The following is a 25,869-nucleotide window of genomic DNA, read 5'->3' as shown; positions in this document are numbered from 1 at the left end:
TCAAATCTATCACTCGCTGAGGAGGGTATAAGTTCAAGCATGTGTATCCACAAAGAGCGTGAATCTATGCAGCTACACCGAAACCTCTTTTTACGTCTCCAGATCTACAATCGTAACTTGTCATCTCTCGAAGGGTTATAAACAACATTTCTACACATATAGGCTCAAGATCATATGTATGTATAAAGTGTAACAAGAACTGCTTTGAGTACAGGCTTTCAGATCTATTAGCATAACTAGTAACCTTTGGGGGGTTACGAACAAGATTGATACATATACGAACTTATATAATTATCCTCTACAAGGTTTGAGTTCAAGGACTGTTTGAGGTTACTCAAGAACTACTTAGAGTTTAGGTCATCAGATCTACAAGCATAATAGGTAAATTTCAGAACATTGCAAAATAGAATAACTATTAAAAAAATTAAAGATCTCTGGTAACGCCTACATATACTAAGGCCTTCACTCAATGAAGTTTTAGACAACCGCAAACAATCGTTCATGTCAAAACTTGATATATTATTATTGTGTGAGTAAAATATGGTAAATAGAATTACTTAAATGGAATTTACGCAAAAAGTGGGCAAGGTGTTGTACACATTCAGTGTACAACACCTTGCTCGGTGAAACGCATCGCAATGGTTTCTGAATGGGAGATTGCCGCATCATACCGGCTCTCGAGCGCGAGGTCTGCAATTGAAATTAAATCAACCGGTGAAACGATAATAATTAAAGATACGTAATGAATTGATTTTAATTTAAATTCCTTACGGTGGCCGTTCTTTCATCCTTTAACGCGACGACGGCAGACCGCTGAGTGGAATAATAAATGTCATTTTGACATCGGTGATCGGTGAACCGGTGCAGTTCCATTGAGAAATGCGATTATTTCCGTTGGGTGCTTTTGAACGCGTCGAGTTTACGCTTTTTTCTCATGATTGAGTCTCTGATCTTCTTTTTCTTCTTTTTCTACTTTGCATTATATCTTCACTGAGAGAGAATCTGATGAACTGCCAAAAGTTTAGAGTACTTTCTATGTTGAAGCAGCCAATTTTAAATACGTAGGTCATATAACAAGCACAAGGGGGCCTTCCATAGCCGAGTGGTTAGAGTCCGCGGCTACAAAGCAGAGCCATGCTGAAGGTGTCTGGGTTTGATTCCCGGTCGGTCCAGGATCTTTTCGTAATGCATATTTCCTTGGCTTCCCTGGGCATAGATTACCATCGTACCTGCTCCAGTTGCGAAAATGGCAACTTTGGCAAAGAAAGCTCTCAGTTAATAACTGTGGAAGTGCTCTTAGAACACTACGCTGAGTAGCCGGCTCCGTCCCAGTGGGGACGTTAATGCCAAGAAGAAGAAGATGACAAGCACAATGTTAATTTGTTTGAGGAAAATAATAAAACGCAAACAAATCGAATCTGTAAGAAAGATCCGTTTAGTTCCTGATATTTTGTTTCAGCTTGGTGTTCATTCAAGACCAAATATTGGATTTAGAGCAGTTAATTGAAATTGAATCATGCTTAATCCTTCCACTGTTGGTACATCTACCCTAACTAAAAATTGATACATTTTGTTTTTGGTTGAGAGATACGCTCAAATACAATAAAACTATTTTACGAACAAACTATATCGTTAAAATTATCGGCTCAGATGCTATTTAAGAAGCGCATCAAATCGATAAACTAAAACATTGAGGGGTGATAACGCATTTCACAAATCTATCACAACAGAATTGCAGTATCCTGATCAGAGCTTTGACTTCCTGGTACTTCATGGCTTCCTTCGTAGCAACAGACTTTATCGTGAAGCTAAGGAAAGCTTTTTAGTTTTTCATATTTTATTGGGATTGTGTTGAAACCACAGACTTTAATGCCAGTTCCCGGTGTTCGTGTCACATCTTTTGCCATTCCAATATTACACAAGATTTTACTTAGAACAACATCTCTTTCGAGACACTTCTTTCTCCATCGAAAGCTTTACATGAAATTTCGATGTATTTGCTTTCTCTATACCCATTTGTTTCACCTTATCATCCAGGATCATCAGTTCGTGCACTGCTTTGTAATGAACGAATGTTGACTTAAGATTTACACTTTCATACCTTCAAATTTTTAACGCAGGGATTTCCGCTCCACATCGTGTCTGCTTCCCTTCCAGAACATGAATAACAACAACATCCCCATTGCTCTCGTAGGTGACAAAGTGAGAAATTATTCAGATTAGATGAACACATTCCTAATCTGGGAAATACTTTTTAACCAGGTTCGTTGCTCTAGGATCAACGCTAGCCAACACCTAATGAGCCAGCTAGATGTCGTGTTTCAGATTCGAATAAACATTATGTTACTTTTTCTTCCATTTTCTCTCCTCTGGTTCTAGCTTTCACCTTGTGCTCAAGATGTGACTTAGCCCGAGATAAGCGCTTATGTAAATAAACAGACGATTGCATCGAGCGAGGGAGATTCCAGATTCCTTGTCCGCTTGGGAGAACCCGTTCGCGCTCTTTCCGTTCTGCCTTACCTTCCGTATTTTGCAGAAAGCAGTGCAACACAATTGGAATGAAGGATTTCCGCAGAAAACGATATTTGAATATTTTTCATGCGGCCATCGCCCAGCCAAGCCAAAGCCGACCGAGTAAGGGTATGCGATATGATTTTTTCCAATGTCGATACGAAACGAAAAATAACCTTCCTCAGCCGAGAGGTTAAAGTCCGCGGCTACAAAGCAAAGCCATGCTGAAGATGTCTAGGTTCCGTTCCCGGTCGGTGCAGGATCTTTTCGTAATTCAAATTTCTTTGACTTCCCTGGGTATAGAGTATCATTTTACCTGCCACACGATATACGAATGCGGCAAATTTGACAAAATAAACTCTCAGTTAATAACAGTGCTCATTGAACACCAAGCTGAGAAGCAGACTTTGTCCCAGTGTGAACGTAATGCCAAAAGGAAGAAGAAGTGATGTTCGAAATTCCATAGAAACTAACAAATATTATTGGAGCAAATTATTTCACTCATTTTTGTAAATTAAAGCTCAAGAAGAGTTAAACATTCCATTACAAACATTAAATGATGATTAAGATATTTGAATTTCAAGATAATGTGGTGCCAACATTTTATAATATTAGTTATTAGACTTTGATAAGCTGTGCCATTTCGCTTTGCATCCTTAGCAATGTACAACCAAAGAGCACGTCAAAATACTTATCTACGTTGAACTTTTCATCATCTCTCACAAGAATTGTGAATTCAACCTCAGTTACTCTACATATTATATGAATGCTTTTTGTCGAATAGCTTGCTGAGACGGTTGACTGTGATGGTAAATCCGTTGAAGCAATTCCACTGTGCACTACACTTTTCGGAATTCAGATTTATTTTATTACAAAGTCACTTCACTTTACTGTTCGCATTAAACCACTGTATATTTAAATTAACTTTAACGCAATTCAACTTTTATTTCATGCAACTTCAAAAGGACTACTTTACTAAAATTAACCATTTAATTTTGTTGACGTTTTCACTATATTCGTGCTTGGTGACAGTTGGAGAGAAAGAGAGCTCGATGACGTCCATGAGGCCTTTTATACTGTCCAAGGGATCGGAAGTTAGTTTTCCTCCATGATGCTATTCCTGAAGGTCCGTTAATGTCATTGCTAACGGTGTCGGAGTTAGTTGGAGCACAGGTGATTGGCGATCTATACTCCTCTTCACGGTGAGATGGCGTTGCGCGTTGCTTCATCATTTGCGGTGGTTAGGTGAAATGTGTAGTTGCATATCTCCCAATTTTCCGTGTATACGCGAACACTTTTACTTACAAAACCCACTGTTTGATCGCTCAAAACGCCATCAACACATTTCTTACAACGAACCGCATTAAAAAGATTTTTTGTACTGTACAGCAGTTCATTTGAATCGCTGTTCCTACAAACGAATCAATACTTGGAATTCCTTACAGTAACAGCGCCACGGTGCTCCTCTGAGTATTATTATCAGCTAAAAATCTCCATCAAATCTGTGCTCACCAGTCGTTTTCTATAGCTATGCTGCATGTCTGGGCAAAAAAAAACGTAGGGCCCGTTTTGAAGTAACTCCCTTTTGATTGTAAAGTTCACAAATTCAAAGGAAATCTTAGATATTTAAATGCGTTTTCATTGACCGTAATTATAAGGAGTAAAAAGAAGTTAAAATTTGATTTAAAGTTTTTCATTTACATTCGTTAATTCTAGGAGGAGCTTTGAATGAAAAGATCAACACAGTATGGAGTTGCGCCATTTTAGAGTGTGACCATTATAAAACACTAATTTAATTTTAATAAATGAGGCATTCTAGTACCGTAAAGCATGTTCAAATGATTGTAATGACATATTGCACTTGCATGCAGCAAAAAACTTTCACAACAAACTGATTTTTCGAAGGCTCAATTTGTATAAGGCATTACGGAACCAATTTCATAATGTAACCAAATTAGTGAATCTATGACAAAAGGTCGAAAGACAAAAGGTCGAAAGGACAAAAGGTCGAAAGACAAAAGGTCAAGGACAAAAGGTCGAAGAACAAAAATGAAGGGACAAAAGGTTAAACAGCAGTTCGTTCTTCCATTATTTTTAGACATTATGTGCACGAAATTGTATAGATTCTAAAATAAATTTTCAATAAAACATAATTTATATGAAACATCTAGGAACGGGGCAATATGGTCATAGCCGGTCAAAGCTATCTTATTACAAAAATAGATAACTAAAAATGGCATGTCATATTAGCAGTTTCATTGCAATATTGTTATCGCACGTGATTTCAATTAAAACTAGAATTTTTAACTTGTTAAACTTATTTGAAAGATTATGTTTGAAAACTGAAGCTCTTAGAACCATAATTTATTGAACTGTCAGCAAAACATACCTTTTCATGACTCAAATCAGACTTCAACCCAGTTTTTGTACTAACCTCTATCATATATTATTGTCTAGGTTAAGGTGCAAGAAAAAAATACTCAAAAGTCAGAGTGCCCATTAAAACAATAAATTGATGAAAATCAGAACACACAGCCTTTTTATTTGAAAAATAAAAGAGCTGTGTGTTTTTATTTTCTTCGACTTGTCTATTTAAAAAGAGAAAACTGCTTTTTCAGTTTTGACTTTTGCACCATTTTTACTTGGGCCTTAAGCCTTGCAAACGGTTTTCCATTTAAAATAATAAGATTTAGTATGGTGGCTCATGTTGCCCCGTACTGTACTGTGGTTCCTCCTCCACTTCCAGATGCGTGATGTTTCGATACGGCTGAAGTGAAGGCAGATCCAAGCTGTAATTCCGGAAGTATTGCTTGATTGGCTGATGTACTTGAATTTTAATCGGATTGATCCAATTGTTCTACGACCAAAACGGGATCCACATTATCAGCCGGCCAGAAGCGCGATTCTGATGAACTGTTGAAGAGTGAACTCGAACTTTGTGGGCCATTGGACACGTTACTAATATTCCTCAAAGGAATCCTGTTGTCGGCATCCGATTCTATGTCCGCAAAAGACTCGATCAACGACATAAATCGGAACTCCTTTTCGTCGGATTCTGCCAAGTATAAACTCAGAACCGCATCTCTCTTCAGCTTTCGCTTCCCTTTCACGAGCACAAAATCACTTTCATTGAAGTGCCATAAACATTTTGTGCCATATAGTTATCCTTCGTCGACAAAATTTGCATCCAACGAGCATTTCTTTCTGGATTCATGGGGATCCCGTTAATGTACCGAGCCAATTAGAGATAAGAAAATCTCAAAATATAGAAGTTTGAACTGACCTGTTTATCGATGAACTACCGCCTTCCATCCGCAAATACATATTATCGTTTATGCAAGACGCAATCAAATACCGCATATTTAAACCGTTTAACTCAATTCAATAAAAAAAGTCTCGAACAGCAATTTATTGACGATCGTTTTTGTTGTGAATATTATGAAACCAAAACAAAAACATTCGACATCATGTTGCTTTGATGTTGAGCACGATAAAAAGAAACAAGGTATTATCTTCCGAAAAATGACACTTGGTAGTGACGTCATTCCTACCGCAATCTCAAACGAGTACAAGAAAAAGCAAAGCCTGCTCTCTTTTACCTACTATGCTTCTAGCCTCATGTTTGGCGATAGGAATGACGACACATGTTTTGATTGAAAATCGTTGTTTACACGTGGGAATAGCCTACCTTGTTGCGTATACCGTGGATGTTGAGTAGGCAAAATTTTTACAGTTTCATCCCCTTGGTTTTGATCAAACATTCAATGTTTTATAGTAGTCCATCTTTTTTCAACCTATTTGTATGGACCTATGCATGGGTTCATTATTTGACGTTTAAGCGGTGCCGTGTTATTTATGTAATAAAGGAAACCGGTGAATTCGGCACCACTCAAACGTAAAATTAGTAAACGAATTTGGCGTTTGAGCGGTGCCAAATTCACTCGTTGTCACATAAATGTATGTATGGTATGTATGTATGGTTCACTGTATGGTCACATAAATAACACGGCACCGCTCAAACGTCAATGAGTGAACTCATGCATTGGTCCATAAACAAAACACTTGATTCAGTCGCAAATCCATCTGTCTGAATATTTCCTGTGATTTAGAGTGAAAACGATTGCAGAAGTTAGATCGTTCGTGCGATTTTTTATGATATTAGGTAATTGAGAAACAGATACTGCTTATCCAAGGTAGGTTTACAGAAGCCTTATATATTTTGTTATTTTGCCTTATATATGAAGACGAATAATTTCTAGTTCTCTGCAGACATGTCGAAAAAGCGCCAGTGTTTGTTCAATGATGACATCAAGTAGAAGTTTCCCTTCCTCAAGAAGGCGGAAACAGCTGGAAACGTTTTTGCGATACATGTAGCAGTGAGTTTTGTATGGGATCAGGCGATAAAATGGATATCAAAAGGCATTTGGTGACGGCAAAGCACAAGCGTGCGCTGGAACCGGCAGCAACGTCGTCAAAGTTAGTTTATTATTTTTTTTTTTTTGAAAAATTGGATACGGAGTGAAAGAACAGCGACTAGCTCATGCTGAAGCTGTATTTACATAAAATACTGCTACATACTGTACATCGAAGCTTGTCCAATCACTCATTGAACCCAAATTTTCTTTTGGTCGCACTAAAACCGAAACGATTGCAAAGAATGTCCTCGCATCGTATTCTTTTGACCAGATCCTCGTAATAATGAAACACGTAATCTTCATCACTATCTTTTCCGATGCATCGAATCATAAAGAAACTCCGTCAATTATCAGATTTTTCGACTGGAATTCAAATCAAATAACTCGATTTTGTATCTCTTCCTGGCGAGACTTCTGATATCATTGCCACGTCAATCTACGAAATTTTGTGCAGATACAATATGCAGGGTAAAGTAGCAGCAATTTGTGCAGCTAATGCCAACACAAATTTCGGTATAAACAACGTTTATGCGAAACTTAAAGATCACCTTCAGAAACCTGTTTTCGGTGTAGCACACCCAAATATTGTTCACAACAACATACAAGCGGCAGTTGATCAACTTCCTGTAGACATTGAGGGCATTATTGTTAAAATATATGGACATTTCCATAGTTTTACCGTCAGAGTTGAAAAACTGATAGATTTTTGCGAAGAAGCGGCAACGGAATACATGAAGTTTTTAGGTTACAGTAAGACTTAGGTTACAGTAAGGGGGCCCAGATAGCCGTAGCGGTAAACACGCAGCTATTCAGCAAGACCAAGCTAAGGGTTGTCGGTTCGAATCCCACCGGTTGAGGGTCTTTTTGGGTTGGAAATTTTCTCGACTTCCCAGAGCATAGAGTATCTTCGATACGATATGCGCATTCAAAAATGGTCATTGGCATAGTAAGCTCTCAGTTAATAACTGTGGAAGTGCTCATAAGAACTCTAAGCTGAGAAGCAGGCTCTGTCCCAGTGGGGACGTAACGCCAGAAAAAAGAAGAAGAAGACTAGATGGTTAGCTTTGGTGCCTGCTATAGAAAGAGTACTAAAAAAATGTTTTCTCTATTGAAGTGATATTTTTTATCGATCGATAACAGTCCCAGAATTCTTTTTCTTTTTTTTTTTTTTTTGAGGATGAAGGCTCAGAAATGTGGTTGTTCTTCTTCTTCTTTTCTGGCGTTACGTCCCCACTGGGACAGAGCCTGCTTCTCAGCTTAGTGTTCTTATGAGCACTTCCACAGTTATTAACTGAGAGCTTACTATGCCAATGACCATTTTTGCATGCGTATATCGTGTGGCAGGTACGAAGATACTTTATGCCCTGGGAAGTCGAGAAAATTTCCAACCCGAAAAGATCCTCGACCGGTGGGATTCGAACCCACGACCCTCAGCTTGGTCTTGCTGAATAGCTGCGCGTTTACCGCTACGGCTATTTGGGCCCCCTTACTGTAACCTAAGTCTTACTGTAACCTAAAAACTTCATGTATTCCGTTGCCGCTTCTTCGCAAAAATCTATCAGTTTTTCAACTCTGACGGTAAAACTATGGAAATGTCCATATATTTTATAAATGTGGTTGTATTTTATGTATAATCAGGCAGCCGTATTTTATGGTACGGTGAAGAAAATAGAATGTGACAGGAGTACAATCACAGAAGTAGTTGACGAAATTGACAACCTGAAGTTCAAGCTCCATGAAAGGATAGATAATCAATTTCTTCCACTTAACGTATGCAATCAGTAGAAAGATTTGGGGAAAAAGGTTGGTCGAAACCAAATTTTAAATCCATTGTGATGAGCTTTTATCAGAAATGTATTGAGTATCTTGAAGCTTGAGTCACTCAATGTGACCATATAGATTGTTTTAAATGGGTGAGTCTCAAAGCGCCCATTGACTGGCAAGCAGTTCAAACATGTTTCGAATACGTCCGTAAATTTAGCAGTTTTGATGAATTAGTCGATATTGATAAAAGCGCGATCGAAAAAGTATGCAAATGAAGACAAAATTGTAAGCTGGAATGAAAAGAATATACAAATAGAAGAATGATGGGTAGAACTTTTCAAGCATTTCGAAGATTTTAACATTCCATTTCGTAATATGCAAAAAGTTATAGAATTCGCGTTATGCTTGCCAGGAACAAATACGGTTACTGAACAAGTTTTTTTTCAGTTGTTAACAAATTCTTGACCACCAAAAAATCCCAGCTTAGTGTGGATACATTGAAAACAATGTTACAGGTTAGATTTAATTATTACAATACATGTGAAGAATTCAGCAGCAATGTTTTTGACAATGTGCCTCTATTACGCTAAGTAAATAGTGGTGAAACATATTTTTTAAAATATATGCTCCGTCAATGAAATACATTTGTTATTTATGGAACAAAAGTGAATAAAATTGTTATACATATTCGTGCGATTTTATGCATTATTTGACCCTTTCTTTATGAGATTACATTATCACTGAAATATATGTAGCCAAATTTGATAATTTGATAAAAATATTCTCAGCTTCTAATGGGGCCTTCCTTAGCCGTGTGGTTAGAGTCCGCGGCTACAAAGCAAAGTCATGCTGAAGGTGTCTGGATTCGATTCCCGGTCGGTCCAAGATCTTTTCGTAATGGACATTTTCTTGACTTCCCTGGACATAGAGTATCATCGTACCCGCTACTCGACATACGAATGCGAAAATGGCAACTTTGGCGCAAAGAAAGCTATCACTTAATAGCTGTGGAAGTGCTCATAAGAAGCAGGCTCTGTCCCAGTGAGGACGTAATGCCAAGAAGAAGAAGATTTTCAGCTTCTAAAACACTAAGCCAAGAAATAGGATCTGAACAAAATGCAAGAATAATGAGAAGCCTAATAAAATCAGTGTCCCGCGTTGACACGTTAGTTTCGCTTGTTTAAAAAAAAATTTGATTTTTTCTCAAATGAACTTATTGAATTTAGTGATTTCGCGGAATTTACGGACTCATACGAAATATCGCATACCCCTACGACCGAGCACACAATGTTAACGCTTCCGAGGCCCTCGTACCCGTATCTCGTGGTAAGTGGTAATTTGTAAACCGGCACAAAAGAGTAAATAACAGCGCTCCTATCGGGAATAATTTGCAAAACCATAATTCAACGCTGCTACTAAGTCCTGACCGGGAGACGTTGACTTCGCATGGCCAGTTGGTGCGATAAGTTCGTACATATTTGCGCCACATGGGGTGCTTGTTTTGGTGACAAAAGTCAAAAAAACTTCAAGTACGATAAGAGAACGGAGCTCTTCTGCTGGTCGTCTATCGGTGGTTTCGTGGTTTTACCCTACCCACTGCACAGTGGTTCGGGGTGGCCAAAACCTCAAAAATGAAAGTGATTTTTTCTGATCGGTTTTCGGCTTTCTTAACACTTTTGTGGTTTAAATTCAATGTTTCAACCATATGGATCGGATTTTGAATTTTATACAACTCGTTGGCATGATTTTCTATGAAAAATTACATTTGCGGTCCATAATTCATCACCTTTTTTTGAATTTAAGTGATTTTGCATCAAAATCTCATTCGTGAGTTATGCGAAGCAGATATGATATAAGTCCTCCAACACTGTATGTTGTGCAAAAATATTACAATGTTTACTATTTGATTAAAAGTTTTAGGTTCTGGCCGACATGTTTTCTAGATTAAGCCACTGTGCAGTGCTTCAAGAGTGCACCATACAAGTTACATACAGTGTGGCAGTCGGTTTCTAATAATCTGGTTTTGCACCCAAAGTGTCTCCAAATGGAATTTTCGCTGGCACGGGTCTGAGCGAAAAGCAAGCGGCTAATCTTCGACCGTCCATCGATTGTGAAATTCATAAATCGTGGGCTCACTATGCGGTGGACGTACAGTTGAAAGCTTCTTCAGAGAAAACTGTGCTGCCTTACTGCAAACTCAGTGGGTATCGTCGTAAACAGATTGCCTTCACAAGTTTGGCACGTTACCGGTGTGGTAAGACTTGGTTTTGTTTTAGTAAATTTTGTTGAAGGATTGGAGTGCGAGATTTATATTGAGGCAATAGATATCTAAATAATACCATTTCATCAAAGCATTCGGTGAGTATTTCCAGCTGAACATCTTTTTTACGTTGATTAAATTCTATTCTGCTCAATAGGGTAACGATTGTTAATTTTGATCTTAATCGCTAACAGTTGGCGCCAGTGGCAAAAAGTACAGACAACAACCCTTCGAACATTCAGTTTATCTGTGCTGGCCGCCTAGCGGCGACACTGATGTGTGTATTCCTTTCACTGATCGCGCTACGCTGGATTCTCAAATTTCTCAAATTTCAAACACAAGCGCATGGAAGAATGGTAGTCCGTGAACTGTCAAAAAGTATGGAAAATAATGAAAAACGTAGATTACTTGCAATTAGGAAACTGGATCGAAAAAGTAGTGATTAGAAATCAAGCGTAATATGAATACATAACTTTTTGTGTTTAGTTCATCTTCCGTGGTGCTTTTGTTGATTCAGGATTTCGTGTTTACTACCACTGAAAAAGAGCCATCTATTGCCTTTTCAGTTTTGAATATCGCCCCATTATGCACACTTAATCACGACACGACATCGCTGTTATGTAATTTATTTGATGAGTTTGAAACATAAATTATAAAGATTAATGATTTTCTTGGTTTCTCATTTAAATGATTTTTTTTTTATATTTTATGGAACAATGAGGGATAGTAAAATTTCAGTTAATGGAACTATTATGGTTCTATTTTGACTGATATATCTGTTTGAAGTTGAAAAAGTCCGTTGAATTTTGATTTTTTCCAAATTTCGTCAAATTTTGATATAAATCTGTTACAAGATGTTTCATGTGTTAAGAATCATTAGTGTGTTTAATCTTATTCTGAGATGGGCGATAGCGGCCTTCCTCAGCCGATTTCTGCTTGATTTCCCTGGGCATAGAGTATCACTACACGAGATACGAATGCAAAAATGGCCACATTGACAAAGAAAGCTCACAGTTAACAACTGTGAGAATGCTCATAGGAACGCTAAGCTAAGAAGCAGGCTCTGTCCCAGTGAGGACGTTATACCAAGAAGAAGAATAAGATGAGCGAATTATCACCGGTTCCCCTATACCGAAACATTTCAAACAGGAATGAACGCTAAAATCATCTCCGTTGACCATTTACCTTTCGTTACGCTGAATACCAAAAACAATCAACCTCTTTGTCCATCTCGAAAGATAATTTATCGTCCACCACGTTGTTAGCTAATATCGAATTCCAACCGGGCGACGACACGGTCCAGGTCGAAGGTGGCAAACGCACAAACCCGTCCATCTGTCCATTGCTGTCCCATGCTGCACCCGATGGACCGTGACGCACGTCTCGGCAAACCGAAAAACGCAAAGCATATAAAGATCACCTTCTAACTCACAATCTCGGGTAATGTAATTATCGCACAGGTGTCAAAAATGAATATTTTATTTCAATGCTAATCAGTTGTGTTGTTATTTTTCGAAAAGTTTCTTTACCTGCTCCAGCATCTTATGTGGGTATGGGGTAAGGGATCTGATTTTCGACTTCGTGCTTGTTTATGATCCATTGGTAGAATTATTTTAATTTTAATTGTGAATGGATTCATAAACAGCTAAAAAATTACTTAAATGTTTTAATACTAAAAACCTTGGATTTACATAAAATGTTATCTCATTTGTATCATTTTGTCGATTAATCAATCGGAAGAGTACAAGGTTTGAGTGGAGCAACAGTTTCTTTTTTAGCACAAATCATTACAAATGTTAAAAATGTCATGTTGCTTCGAATGCTATTCAAGTAAGGGACTAAAACTCAGAAGATGATAGAAATGGATTGAGATTTGGAAAAATTAATGCGATTCGTTGTTTTAGACGTGAAAAATGTAATTTGAGGACAAACTTTCATTGCATGGAACATAATGAAAATACAATCTTATTCTATTTTTTGTGTAAGGGCGTCCGTAGGCCTATCGAAGGATGCTTTGTGGTGTATTAGCTTCTACATAAAAGCTTGGAAACCAATTTTGGTCCGTAGTGGGTCAACTGTTATAGTTTTCTCTAAAAATATTGACTATTCTCTATGGTCAAACTTTTGCCTCACCTTATTCTACGGTTATCACATGCGTTTACCACTCAAGGTTGACCAATGAATAATGACCAGATCTTCGAACGACTCAACTGTAAACAAAAACTGACAGAACTGATTCTAGGGGAACAAAGATTGTTATGTATCGATTTATTTTCAGTATTTTATGCACAGTAACTCGGATTTATCTGCTAGAAAATAGGTTTGACTGGTTTAAACAGCGCACAACAGCCCAAAGGTGGCCAAAAGTAAAACAATATTTCAGTTTTCAAATTCACTCACAGATATTATTTCTTGTATTGAAGTATTGTTCCAATTTTTACATTTTGCAAAATGTAGAGGTTTCAATCAAAATTAACCCTTTTGATTTAACGAATTTCATGCATGTTGTTTTATAGGAATTGCGTTGAATTCTCAACCGGTAGGGGGATTAGGGGCATAATGAACACCTGGGGTAAAATGGGAAACCCCTCAATCTCTAAGAATCATGGCATACTTCATCAAAAGTTCATACACTGCATGAAATCTGTATTGCATTTGAAATGCTTTACGGTAAAAAAGTTTATGTTTTGCTTCAATTGTCGTTTGAAATTTGACTTTAAGTTTTTCTCCGCTTCAAATTGGCATGTAAGCAAGACGGTGGGAGAATCTATTTTTTGAGCAAAACAACGAACCCAGAAGGGTTTTTTTTAGCTCTTATGATAGAGGGAGAGCCCTTTCACACATCGTAACGGCTGACAGACATTAAATATCTTGGAATCATTAAATGTCATGCAAGTGTTCATTTTGCCCCGATACCTTTTAACTAGCCTTGTTTTGGACCTTATTTTCTATCTTAATTTTCTGGCATATGATATGATTTTTATGACCATGAATGAATGTAGCACATAAAACTTGAAAACTAGTCGAGAATAATTTGAAAAAAAATGTCATTGTATGGTCTTAAAACAAGCATTTGCTTGATGTGTCCATTATGCCCCGAATTCCCCTATCATTCAAGAAAGCATACCTTATTGTTCGTCTTGATGATGTTTCGAAATGTATTTGACGATGCGTAAGAGGGGATCTTCCTAGAATGAATACGTGGTGAAAAGACGCATGGTTACTAAAGGATAAATGACCTAAGCAGTCGTCCTCCAGAGCGGAAAAGCTGGCACAAGCTCTGCGATCGAGAGGTCATGGCAACAGTAGAGAGGCCAACGCCACACCTAAGGCCAAAAAGCCAAGAAAAAAGAGCCACGGGATAGCTCAAACCAGGCAGTGCTTCCGTAGGAACCACGGATGAAAAGCAATAGAAACCCGTGGATAAGAGTTGGAAAGAAGAACAAAACCGTGGGTACCCTGGATCGTCCAATCCAGGCGGTAAGTCCCACCAAAACTACGGCCAAGACCTCGAACTGATTGCCTTGGCCATTCAGGAAATACATCGCCCAACCCCGGCGACGATGGGCAACACCTTAGGCAAGTAGGTGGTTCACTAAAACCGGCGCTAACATATACCAGTCGGTAGCAGTCTACGCACATTACGACTGAAGAAATTGATCTCGACACGGACCTCCCAATTGTCGCGGTTAGGCTCCCTTGGCCCATTCTCGTTTCGGTTATTTCTGGTTCAACTGGAAGCAATCATTGGAAAGCCCCATTGTGATACTTGTTGACGTCAATGGGCACCACCGAGCATGACGCAGTCGAAACTATAATACCGTGGTGCATCAATACCCGGACGCTTAAGGTGCCACAAATGTTCTTACTTCAATATGAGCGTGTTGTTTTAGAAAATTCTCGATATAATATTGCTCGATAGATTGCTTAAAGCCAGATCTTCAGGGAAGTGATGAAATTTTTGATAAAAATCATGATTTTAACACAAAAATTAATCAAATATTGGAGCATGTCTTGTCATTAAATCCAGACACCTCAGACAAATGATGGCTTTAATTCCGGACACTTTTGGATCGAAATCCGGACAAAGGTGTTATAGCATGGAATATTCATTAAATTTCAATGAAAATAATATCAACACGCAATTAAATAACAATCTTTAATAAACTTGATGTCCACGATTGCCCGACAATGGCAAAACAAATAACAGGTTTGTAATAAAACTGATTTGATTACCTGAGCTGAAGCACACGTAGCTTGAACTGCATTCGATGCGGCTCGAACAGCTATTATTGAAGATAAATACATGTTATCCAATAATCAATTTCATTCTGAATACTCACTACATTATCCACAGTTGTTTTTCTAATTTTCACTTATTTTTTCTTTCGGGAATTTTTCTTTTACACTAGTAAAACGGGGGTCTGTTACGCGATGTCCGGATCTGAAAACACTGGCTCATATTCCCGGACAGTCTTTTGACGTTGGATAACGTCTTACGGCAACATACTGGGGTACAATTTCGAAAAACGAAAAATCGCTCGCGTCACGAATAGTGGTTAGATTTTGACTGTTGATAACTTACTAACGCCTGGATAGATTTTCAAGATTCTTGCACCAATCGATTGGAAATCTTTCTACGAATTGACTCCAATAATGAAAACTATTGATTTTTATGACTGAACTATTGAAAAATTGGTAAATATCGAGGCATGTCTTATTTTTCATAGAAAAGCACATTTTTCTTGCTGTTATACGGTTTCGACGTTTTGAAGTTAACATGTATGTACAGTCACCCCACAGTTATGGATCAACTAAGGGTCATTTTTTAGAACAAAATGTGATTAAAAATCATGGTGATGCTTTACAGAACAAAATTACCTCCCTGGCACTGCAGAATATAGTTGTTTCTGCGAATACACCTCAAAACTCTCGGTTATTAACCAAAAAGTATCGATTTCGCCGGAAATTTCAAACGATGTCGACCCCACAGATGTGGATCAGTGGAAGAAGAGGATCCGTATTATGGATCAAATCGACTCATATTATGGATCAAAGCACTACAACAGCAATGTATCTGCTAGGTAAACGAATGGTGTGCTAGTGAAAGCATACGTTTTGGCGTTTATTTCGGAAGCGTCTTATCTATGATTCATAACTGTGGTATGGGTTTCAATGCCCCACAGTTATGAATCAACGCTTCTGGTAATACGGTTGACATTTTATTTCCTACGGGCGGAAAAAATATGCTTAAGCATATTACAATTGATTGCGATGTTGTACAGATTTATGGTTCACGTACGTAAAATGCGTTCTGCGTAATTGCAACTCTATTTGATGAGATATTTGCGTTTTAATCCAACTTTGATCCATATCTGTGTGCTATCCATAACTGTGGGGTGACTGTACCGTAATCCGGGGTAACATTGATCAGCGGGTTAAAATTGATCGCAATGACCCTCTTCGTAAAAAGCTCGAATCAACATTTGTTGATAAAATATTTTCAATGCATGAATGGCGATTCTCTTTCTTCTAATCATGAGCTAATAAACAATCAGGTTTTTGCGAAAATAAAGTTGTGTTCATGCGTAAATTTTTCAACTTTTGTAAACAATGATTTTCATGATTATGGATGACACCATAAAAGAATCATGTCTCACATGAGTTCTGTAAACGATATGAGCAAGAGAAATGCGGTTGTTACTAAAAATGACATCGCCGAAAACGACTCCGTTGTCAAAATTTTCATAAATATGTTCAATAAAACATACAGTGACCCCACGCAGTTGAATCACCCACAATTTATGAATCAGCTGATTTCAAAAGACAAAATTATTATCAAACTTGTCACAAAACATCACAGAATTATTTTTACACATAGTTTCTTATCAGTAAAAATAATTCTGTGATGTTTTGTGACAAGTTTGATAATAATTTTGTCTTTTGAAGTCAGCTGATTCATAAATTGTGGGTGATTCAACTGCGTGGGGGGACTGTAATTCACAAATTATTATAAAGCGTGAGGAATTTCCTTAGGAAATTGCATACATTTAGGCGTATTCCACAATTCAAGGTGTTTTTAATTTTAAAATAACTCAAAAAGTAAATGACTTATAAGAGTTTGACCTTCATATTCGGCTTCAGGGACCATGATTTTAGTAAGTAATGACATTTTCAATATTACCGAACGATGTTTTCATGGTGTGATCAATGTTACCCCATATCAGCTAAATCAAAAACTCACTTAAAACATTTTTTTGAACATGCTTTAAACTTTCAGAAAACAAAATACAGTACATAAACACAAACAATGGGTGGCAGTACTTGTTTTAAAAATTTAAAATTTGCAACACATGCATTTTCAAATCAAATGTTAAAAAAATATTCAAAAAAAATTATCAATGTTACCCCGGATTACGGTACCGTAATTTCGGGTGAAATTGATCATTTTTCACAGTTTTTCGGGTCTGCTTTCTTATATATTATCGATACCATACAACTAAATGCAGGAAAACAAGTACGACGATGATCCTTATTGGCTTATGTACCTAAAACAAAATCATCTTTTAAATAACAAATCAGGGGATCCCATTTAGGGGTTAAATTGATCACTTGTGAATGTGATTATTATTAGTTTTGAAATCAACTCTACAAACTTAATTTGAGTCTCCTGAATCCGAATATGCTTACCAAATTTTTAACAAGATAATATATTTGGAAATAATCAATAATTAAATTTCAAGAATACAGCGGTTAACGCCTAAATGTAGGCAATCCCCAAAGGATTTCCCTAACTTTCAACTGAAATTAAATTATTTAACCGAGAAAATTGATGAGAATTTTGGTAGTAAAATCTGCTTTGGGGATATATTTGAAGCATCATTACAAACACCATGTTAAGCATCATTACAAACACCATATCCACATGCTTGTTTATAACTAGAAGTTTATGAATGCATTTTAACAACACACAAGACATGATTCTGGAATTTTGCATTATTACCATAGAAACAACCATTCTTTAACAGAAAAAACTTCACTACACACAATATTTAAGACAAACAACGTTCATTTACCACAGATTGCATCAATTTTGGTGCACATGAGTTAGGCCACTTGCTTCCCGGGTACCACGACGAAGCAGAAGCAGTTCTTTATGGTGCGGAACTTCTTCGAGTATCAAAACGAGATCATGCCAATCATCGTGACTGGCAACTTTAACATCAATTTGAGCACAAAGTGGAGAACATTGAGTTCGCGGACTTCATGGAGAAGTACTTCAACCTCAAACTGGCTTCGGAACCCATTAAAGCAACCAATCTAAAGCACTAACTGAAGCAACGATCATGCGTGGACCTAACGTTTGACCGGAACATTTGTTTGAGAAGCAAGAGTTACCGCTCATACTTCTTCTTCCATCGACCGATTCTATCTGTGTTGAAGTGTTAACCGAACCAACCAAATAATAACACACAATTTCCATAATAGGTCAGCATTGACATGCAACAAATAGTATGAAAATTGATTGGATTCTTATCAGTAGAAATCTTTCATGAGTTCGTGCCGGTCTCAAGCCATGAAATAGAAGAAGCTAACGTTATCCAACGTCAACTTGGCGGTTGTATCTCGGAAACAACCTCTTACTTTTTGCAATTTATTTAATGATAGTGGAGTCACCGAACTTCCAAAATATCTTCTTTTGAACAGTTTTGGATAAAAGTTCTATAAAGATATATTTTACTAACTTTTACTTCAAACAAACGTTGTTTGCGCGTTCATCGATCGTTCAACTCGAGTTGAAGTTAAAGCGCGACGAAATGACGTCCAACACGAACAAATAATTTGTTTTTATTTTTATTAATTATTTAGCAGTGGTTACTAGATTAGAATTAATGTAAAATGATCAGCATTGTTCATTTAAAGGGGAATGAACAAAACCAGACATATACCGTGATGCATCAAAACCCGGACGGGACCAATATCCGGACACTCAGATAATAATCATGGATTTCACTGTTATTTTATTATAATATAATATAAATTTTATATCTCTCTGATAAAATGAGTTATTGGGTATCAATTTCCCTTTAAAATTAATCTAGTAATCCTTGTAATAAAACAGAAAATAATAAAAATGACAAGCTTGTCCCCATCAGCGGTCGTTGTTCATCAATCCACAAGTCCATATCAAAATCAGTAGCTAACGTGTGATCAAACTTTAAACATAAAAATATAAGAAAAATGTGTTATTTTACGTTGATATTGTGCACTACTTTATACATCGCAGTAAACGGCTTCAAGGATGTCAGAAAAATTACAAACTTGTGTTATTTTATGTGAATAAATGGCTGTCCGGGAGTTAGAACCACTGTTTTCAATTCCGGACGAATAGTGATTACAGTCTATGTTATTGAGAAGAAACTGTGTTCAAACTTAAAATAGAGAAGAAACATAAATGCATATTACATAAGGTATAAATAGTGCACAAAAAGTGGAGTAAAGTGAAATATCTGTGGATTTTCCTTGTATTACAACAAGGCAGTCGAAGTCATATAGCAAAACAGATTCAGGTAATTAAAATCAAGTTTAGCGAAGTGGTTTGCGCTTTATTTTTATTTTATCGAGATAGAAATTACAAGATAGAGGTTAAATAAGCATGAATTTGCAGGGTTTTGGTTAATATATACTACTAATTCCTTGTAAATGTGCTAATAATACAAATGTCCGGATTTCGATTCCAGCGTGTCCGGTTATTGAACCCATGATTGACCCATGATTAGTGGGCTTCGTAGCCGTGCGGTTAGCGGCGTCAGTCGTTTAGGCGTATTGTGCTACAGAGTGTGGGTTCGATTCCCGCCCCAGACGGAGAAAACTTTTCGTCAAACGAAAAATTCTTCATTGGTCCACTGGTCGTTCCGTGTGTCCGTTGTCTAATGTAAGTTATGTTCAGTCTGTGCAGCCTATGGCTGAAGACGGTGTAAATTGTCTTTATCTTTATTAAAACACCTGTCCGGATTTGAAAACACGACGAACAATTTAAATTCAACGGTTTTGGTAAATAGATCGTAATAAACACTACAAAATATGCTACATTAATCAAACTTAGATCTCAATTTGTTAGTTTCGAAGCAAAATTTTTGAAAAACTGAACTAGAGCATGTTGAAAATAGTGTTTGAGTATATGGCTCGTCTTAAGCGTCCGGGTATTGATGCATCACGGTAATCACTCGATTTTAACTGTAATTAATTAATATAATTAAAGTGTCCGGATATTGGTACCGTCCGGATTTTGATTCACCACGGTACCAGAGGAAAATGTGGCATCGACATCGCTTGCAACAACAACTTGGCGATCCTGAATCATGGGATCCCTATATTCATACCCGTGCAGACAGAGACAATCATAGACGTTTCTCTTGCCTCTACCCCACTCACTAGTTGCCTCCTTCGGTTCGTGGAAACGGATAGCCGGGGAAGTGATCACAACCCGATTACACTTAGACTCGATAAATCAATCAGCCCGCAAACCTCTCGGCGATCTCGCTAGATCTAAGGCCAGGGAAGAATGGGGAGTATCCGGTAACCTGTTGAATTTTGTTCATAGTTTCCTCACAAACCGAACCTTCGAGGTCCTGATAGAAAAGGTCACGAGGAGACCGGAGTGATTCAAGGTTCTGTAATTTACACTCTTCCTCGTTGCCTACCTGGAGCTATCTCTCTCTAGTGGGTCTCCGAATTCCGTGCAAATTTGCTATTTTGTTCCTTATCCGAAATAAGGATACAAGTATTTTTGGATTTTTTGATTAGGGTTACCATTTCCAAAATAGGGTGACCAGAAAAATCGCGATTTTGCAAAATTTTTATTTATATAAAAATTTTAACTTTTGAACCGTTTGACCGATTTTCAATCTTTTTGAACGAAATGAAGGCCAAAGATGTTGACTTTTCGGGAAAAATATAAAATTTCACAAAAATTGTGTTTTTTACATGAGAAAACTCAATACTTTCCTTTTTTTCGTGTTTTGAAGGCCTCGTGACCAAAGGGGCTATTGCTGCTCTCATTTTTTCTTAAAAGTTCAGAAAATTTTACGTAAACTGTCAAATTTTCAGCGATGTATGTTTTTTAGTTTTTGAGATATATTTTTTTGAAAATAAAAAATCAGTCATTTTTCATCGGCACACACTGTACATCTCAGCGCATTAGATTTGTAATGTTTAAAAAAAATCATAACTTTTGAACAGCTTAACCGATTTCCAATCTTTTTTTATGGAATGAAAGCTTAAGGTCTCAACTTTTCTTTTGCATCCTAGTCACCGGAAAACCGGAAAACATGCCGGAAGATACAATCGACAGTGCATGCCGTCATCAAATAGGCAACACAGGCATTGACATCGCCCAAAAAGACCTCAAGACTTCACATCTGGAACTCAAATCACCGCCCACCAAAGACACCAATCATGGCCAACGGAAAGGCGGTTGCCTTGAAGAAGACACTTAAAGTGCTGGGAGCGACGCTTGATCGAAAACTTTCTTCTTCTTCCGGTCAAAGATTGTTGTACAAACCGTGTTAACTTGAATCGTAATTTGTAGTCGCCGCTTCTACGCCGACCTACAACAACACCATCCGGGCGATCTCTGGACTGCTACCTTCTACTCCTGCTGATTCAGCATGCGCAGAAGCTGATGTGTTACCTTTCCGGTATAAAGTCGCTCTGACCCTCGGAAACCGCAGTGGCAGCTATCTTAAAAGGAACAAGGAAGATGGGCAGACTTGCATCCTCGAAGAGAATGCGAACTCTGCCCTTACGATGTGGTCAATATTCCTCCGGTGGCCGGGTTCCAACGAATTGGACCCAGAAGCTGGTCGGCCAAGAAACCAGGGTTGGCAAAAAATCTGAAATTCATTCTACAGTAGCCAAACAAAGCCAATCGCAGTCAGCAAAGCCAGTGAAACTCACGCCTATCGCTGCTGTAGGCAAAGAGCCTTGAAAATTGCAAAACACCCGTTGCTAAGGGCAACCCAAAATTACTGTAGAAAAATGTTCTATTTCCCGCTGCATTTCCCGCATTTAGAGCCTTCAATGACACTAACGATTTAGAAAATTCATGCACCCAACATAGGTTACTTGATGAGATTCACGTTTTTGAACTACTGTACTAGGAAAGCTGCAAAATGGTGAGTCGACAATCAGGAAGGAGCGTCCAACACAGCTCTGGTCCTCACAAGTTCCTACCTCGCGCTTCCACGGGTCAAATGATGACAAAGACCGCCAGCTAAGGGTTGCGTACTTAGCTGGTAGTGCAGCCTGGGCACTGTTGTCCTTCTGACATCAGCTAGAGTGAGGAGGTGCGTTCTGAGCGTCTGTACACCAGGAGGTGCGGCTCAAACAGCGTCTGTTCTGGTATCCAGCGGCTGAGTACGAAACGCTGTATCACGTCAGCTACACCTAAGATGGCAGTCCCATCAACGTGATGTAGGTAGCGCGACCCCGGTAAGGTAGCATACCGAATTCATTATCCACCACGAAAAATGGAGAAAGAAGAAGAAACGAACTTTATTTTCGGCAACCGACCTGGCAACGAAATAAGGACTATGATTGGAAACTCGGTACCTGGAACGTCAGGACCTTAAATGAACCTGGACGAGTGAGCCTTTTGGCTCGTGAATTGCGAAAAGTTGGCGTGTGCGTGGCTGCTATTCAGGAAGTGCGTTGGCTAAGATCTGGAGAACGTGAATTCAGAGCGGTAGATCCCGTCGCTAACACCGCTTTCAAATACAACATCTATTACAGCGGTGGCGATAAAGCTGAACACGGAGTCGGTTTCATAGTGATCGGGAAGCAGATGAAGCGCGTTATTAGGTGGAGGCCGATCAACGAGCGGATCTGCGTATTGAGGATTCGGGGCAAGTTCTTCAACTACAGCCTGATCAACGTATATGCACCGACTAACGACAAACCCGATGACGTGAAGGACGCGTTTTACGAATGTCTAGACAAGACCTATGGAGAATGCCCAAAACACGACGTGAAAATTGTCATCGGCGACGCTAATGCGCAGGTCGGAAAAGAGGACTTCTTCCGCCCTATCATTGGTAAAGAGAGCCTTCACTCTGTTACCAACGACAACGGCCTACGTCTAGTGAACTTTGCTGCCACCAGGGGGATGGCCATCAGTAGCACTTACTTTGCACGCAAGGATATCCGCAAGCACACCTGGCAACACCCAAATGGCGAACTTTGCAACCAAATCGACCATGTTCTGGTAGACGGCCGACATTTTTCCGACGTCATCGATGTTAGAACTTTCAGGGGTCCTAATATCGACTCAGACCACTATCTCGTTGTAAGCAAAATTCGAGCGCGATTATCAACCGTCTCGAGTTCTAGAAATCGACAATCGTTGCGTTTCAATATCCAACGCCTGTCAGCAGATGGTGTAGCAGCGGACTACCATCAAAAGCTCGACGAGCGGATTAGCGAAATCGACGAAAGCGTCAACCTCAGCGATCTGTGGGAGTCAGTCCACGGAGCAGTGAGCACAGTAGCGCGAGAAGTGGTAGGTACTGCTCAACGAAGACCAAGGAACGGTTGGTTCGACGAGGAGTGCCAGAGAATGACGAACGAGAAGAACATGGCTAGAAGCCGGATGCTGGTGTCTGGTACCCGTCAGAGCAGAGAGCGGTACAAGGAAGCAAGGGCAGCCGAAAAACGGATCCATCGCAGAAAGAAAAAGGAGCATGAAGAGGCAGTAATTGCTCAGGCGCAAGAAGCTATGGAAGAGAACAACATGCGACGGTTCTACGAGTCCGTAAATGGTGTGCGGAGAAAAACAGCGCCGTCTCCCGCCATGTGCAACGACCGCGAAGGAAACTTGCTGACGGATAAGACAATGGTGGCCGCCAGGTGGAAAGAGTACTTTGAGTCATTGTTGAATGGAAATAATGGAAGTGGATCTGGTAGCAGAATTCAAATTGATGACGATGGACAGGCTGTGGAACCTCCAACGCTAGATGAGGTAAAAAAAGCTATCAATGTGCTGAAGAACAACAAGGCTGCTGGGAAGGACGAGCTCCCGGCCGAACTTCTCAAACACGGAAGCGAGCAGCTGCACGAACTCCTTCACCGTATCATATCGAGGATATGGGAGGAAGAACAAATGCCTACTAGTTGGTTGGAAGGTCTCATTTCCCCTTTGTACAAGAAAGGGCATCGACTGGAGTGCGCCAATTACCGAGGGATAACACTCCTTAATTCGGCGTACAAAATCATGTCTGGAGTTCTGTTCAACAGATTGAGACCGTATGAGGAGTCCTTTGTCGGCGAATACCAAGCTGGTTTTCGAGAGGGCCGATCAACGACGGATCAAATGTTTACCCTGCGTCTAATCCTAGATAAATTCCGGGAGTACAACTTGCAGACTCATCATCTGTTTGTAGATTTCAAAGCAGCGTACGATTCAGTGAAGAGAAACGAGTTGTGGCAAATTATGTCCGAACATGGCTTTCCGGCGAAGCTGATTAGACTGATTCGTGCAACGCTTGATGGATCAAAATCAAGTGTGCGGGTGGTGGACGAGATTTCATCATCGTTCGTAACCTTAGATGGATTGAAACAGGGTGACGCTCTTTCTAACTTGCTGTTTAACATAGCGCTCGAAGGTGCTATCAGGAGAGCCGGTGTGCAGAGAAGCGGTACCATTATCACACGTTCTCATATGCTCCTTGGCTTCGCGGACGATATCGACATCATCGGGATTGACCGTCGGGCAGTGGAAGAGGTGTTCGTGCCTTTCAAGAGGGAGACAGCGAGAATCGGGCTCACGATCAACACCACAAAAACGAAGTACATGATAGCTGGTGGTCAACGTGGGTCCGGACGTGTTAGTGGTAGCGAAATGGTGCTAGGTGGTGATAAGTTTGAAGTGGTGGAAGAATTTGTGTATCTTGGAACACTAGTGACATGCGATAATGATGTTACCCGCGAGGTGAAAAGACGTATTGCAGCTGCGAGTCGGGCTTTCTACGGGCTCCGTAACCAGCTGAAGTCCCGTAGCCTGCAAACGAAAACAAAACTCGCGTTATACAAGACACTGATCCTTCCGGTTGTCCTTTATGGCCATGAATCATGGACATTGAAGGAAGTCGACCGGAGAGCTTTCGGGGTGTTTGAACGTAAAGTGCTGCGAACAATACTCGGCGGTAAACTAGAAAACGGCATCTGGCGGCGCCGCATGAATCACGAGTTGTACCAAGTGTATAAAGAGGTGGATATTGTCAAGCGCATAAAACACGGCAGGCTGCGTTGGGCTGGTCACGTTGCCCGTATGCCGGAAGAACGACAAGCAAAGATAATATTCAACAGAAAACCCGGACGAGGCCGCCGACTTCGTGGAAGGCCGCGCACACGATGGCTTTTTGCGGTTGAGGAGGACTTAAGGGCACTTAACGTTCAGGGCGACTGGAAGCGATTGGCCCAGGACCGAGCCCAGTGGAGAAGACTCATCCATTCGGCGCAGATTCATCGTAGCGAATTGTAGCCCATCAAGTATCAAGTAAGTACCGTAAAACGGGGTAACTTTGATAGTTTTTTCGAAGAAAACTTGAATATTTTTGCATGTTGTTTCAAAGATTTGCAATTTATATTTTTAAAACAAGTACTGGCATCCTAGCTATCGATATCAGTCGATAAATTGGCAAAATATTCATTTTGAATGGATATATAATTTTTCATATACAGTGGGATTCCGTTTTTGGCAACAAAATCGAAATTTTCAGTTGCCAAAAACGGAACCGTGCCAAAATCGGAACCCATTTTTTCAATTCCAATATTATTATTTGGACTCCATTCCATCATAATTATGGATCCAAGTGATGGCCAGACTTCCGAATGGTCCATTTCGAAACGGATTTCCGTGAG

Source organism: Aedes aegypti, chromosome 3, assembly GCF_002204515.2.
Source record: "Aedes aegypti strain LVP_AGWG chromosome 3, AaegL5.0 Primary Assembly, whole genome shotgun sequence".
NCBI classification, from domain to species: domain Eukaryota; kingdom Metazoa; phylum Arthropoda; class Insecta; order Diptera; family Culicidae; genus Aedes; species Aedes aegypti.
This window is presented reverse-complemented; position numbering follows the sequence as displayed.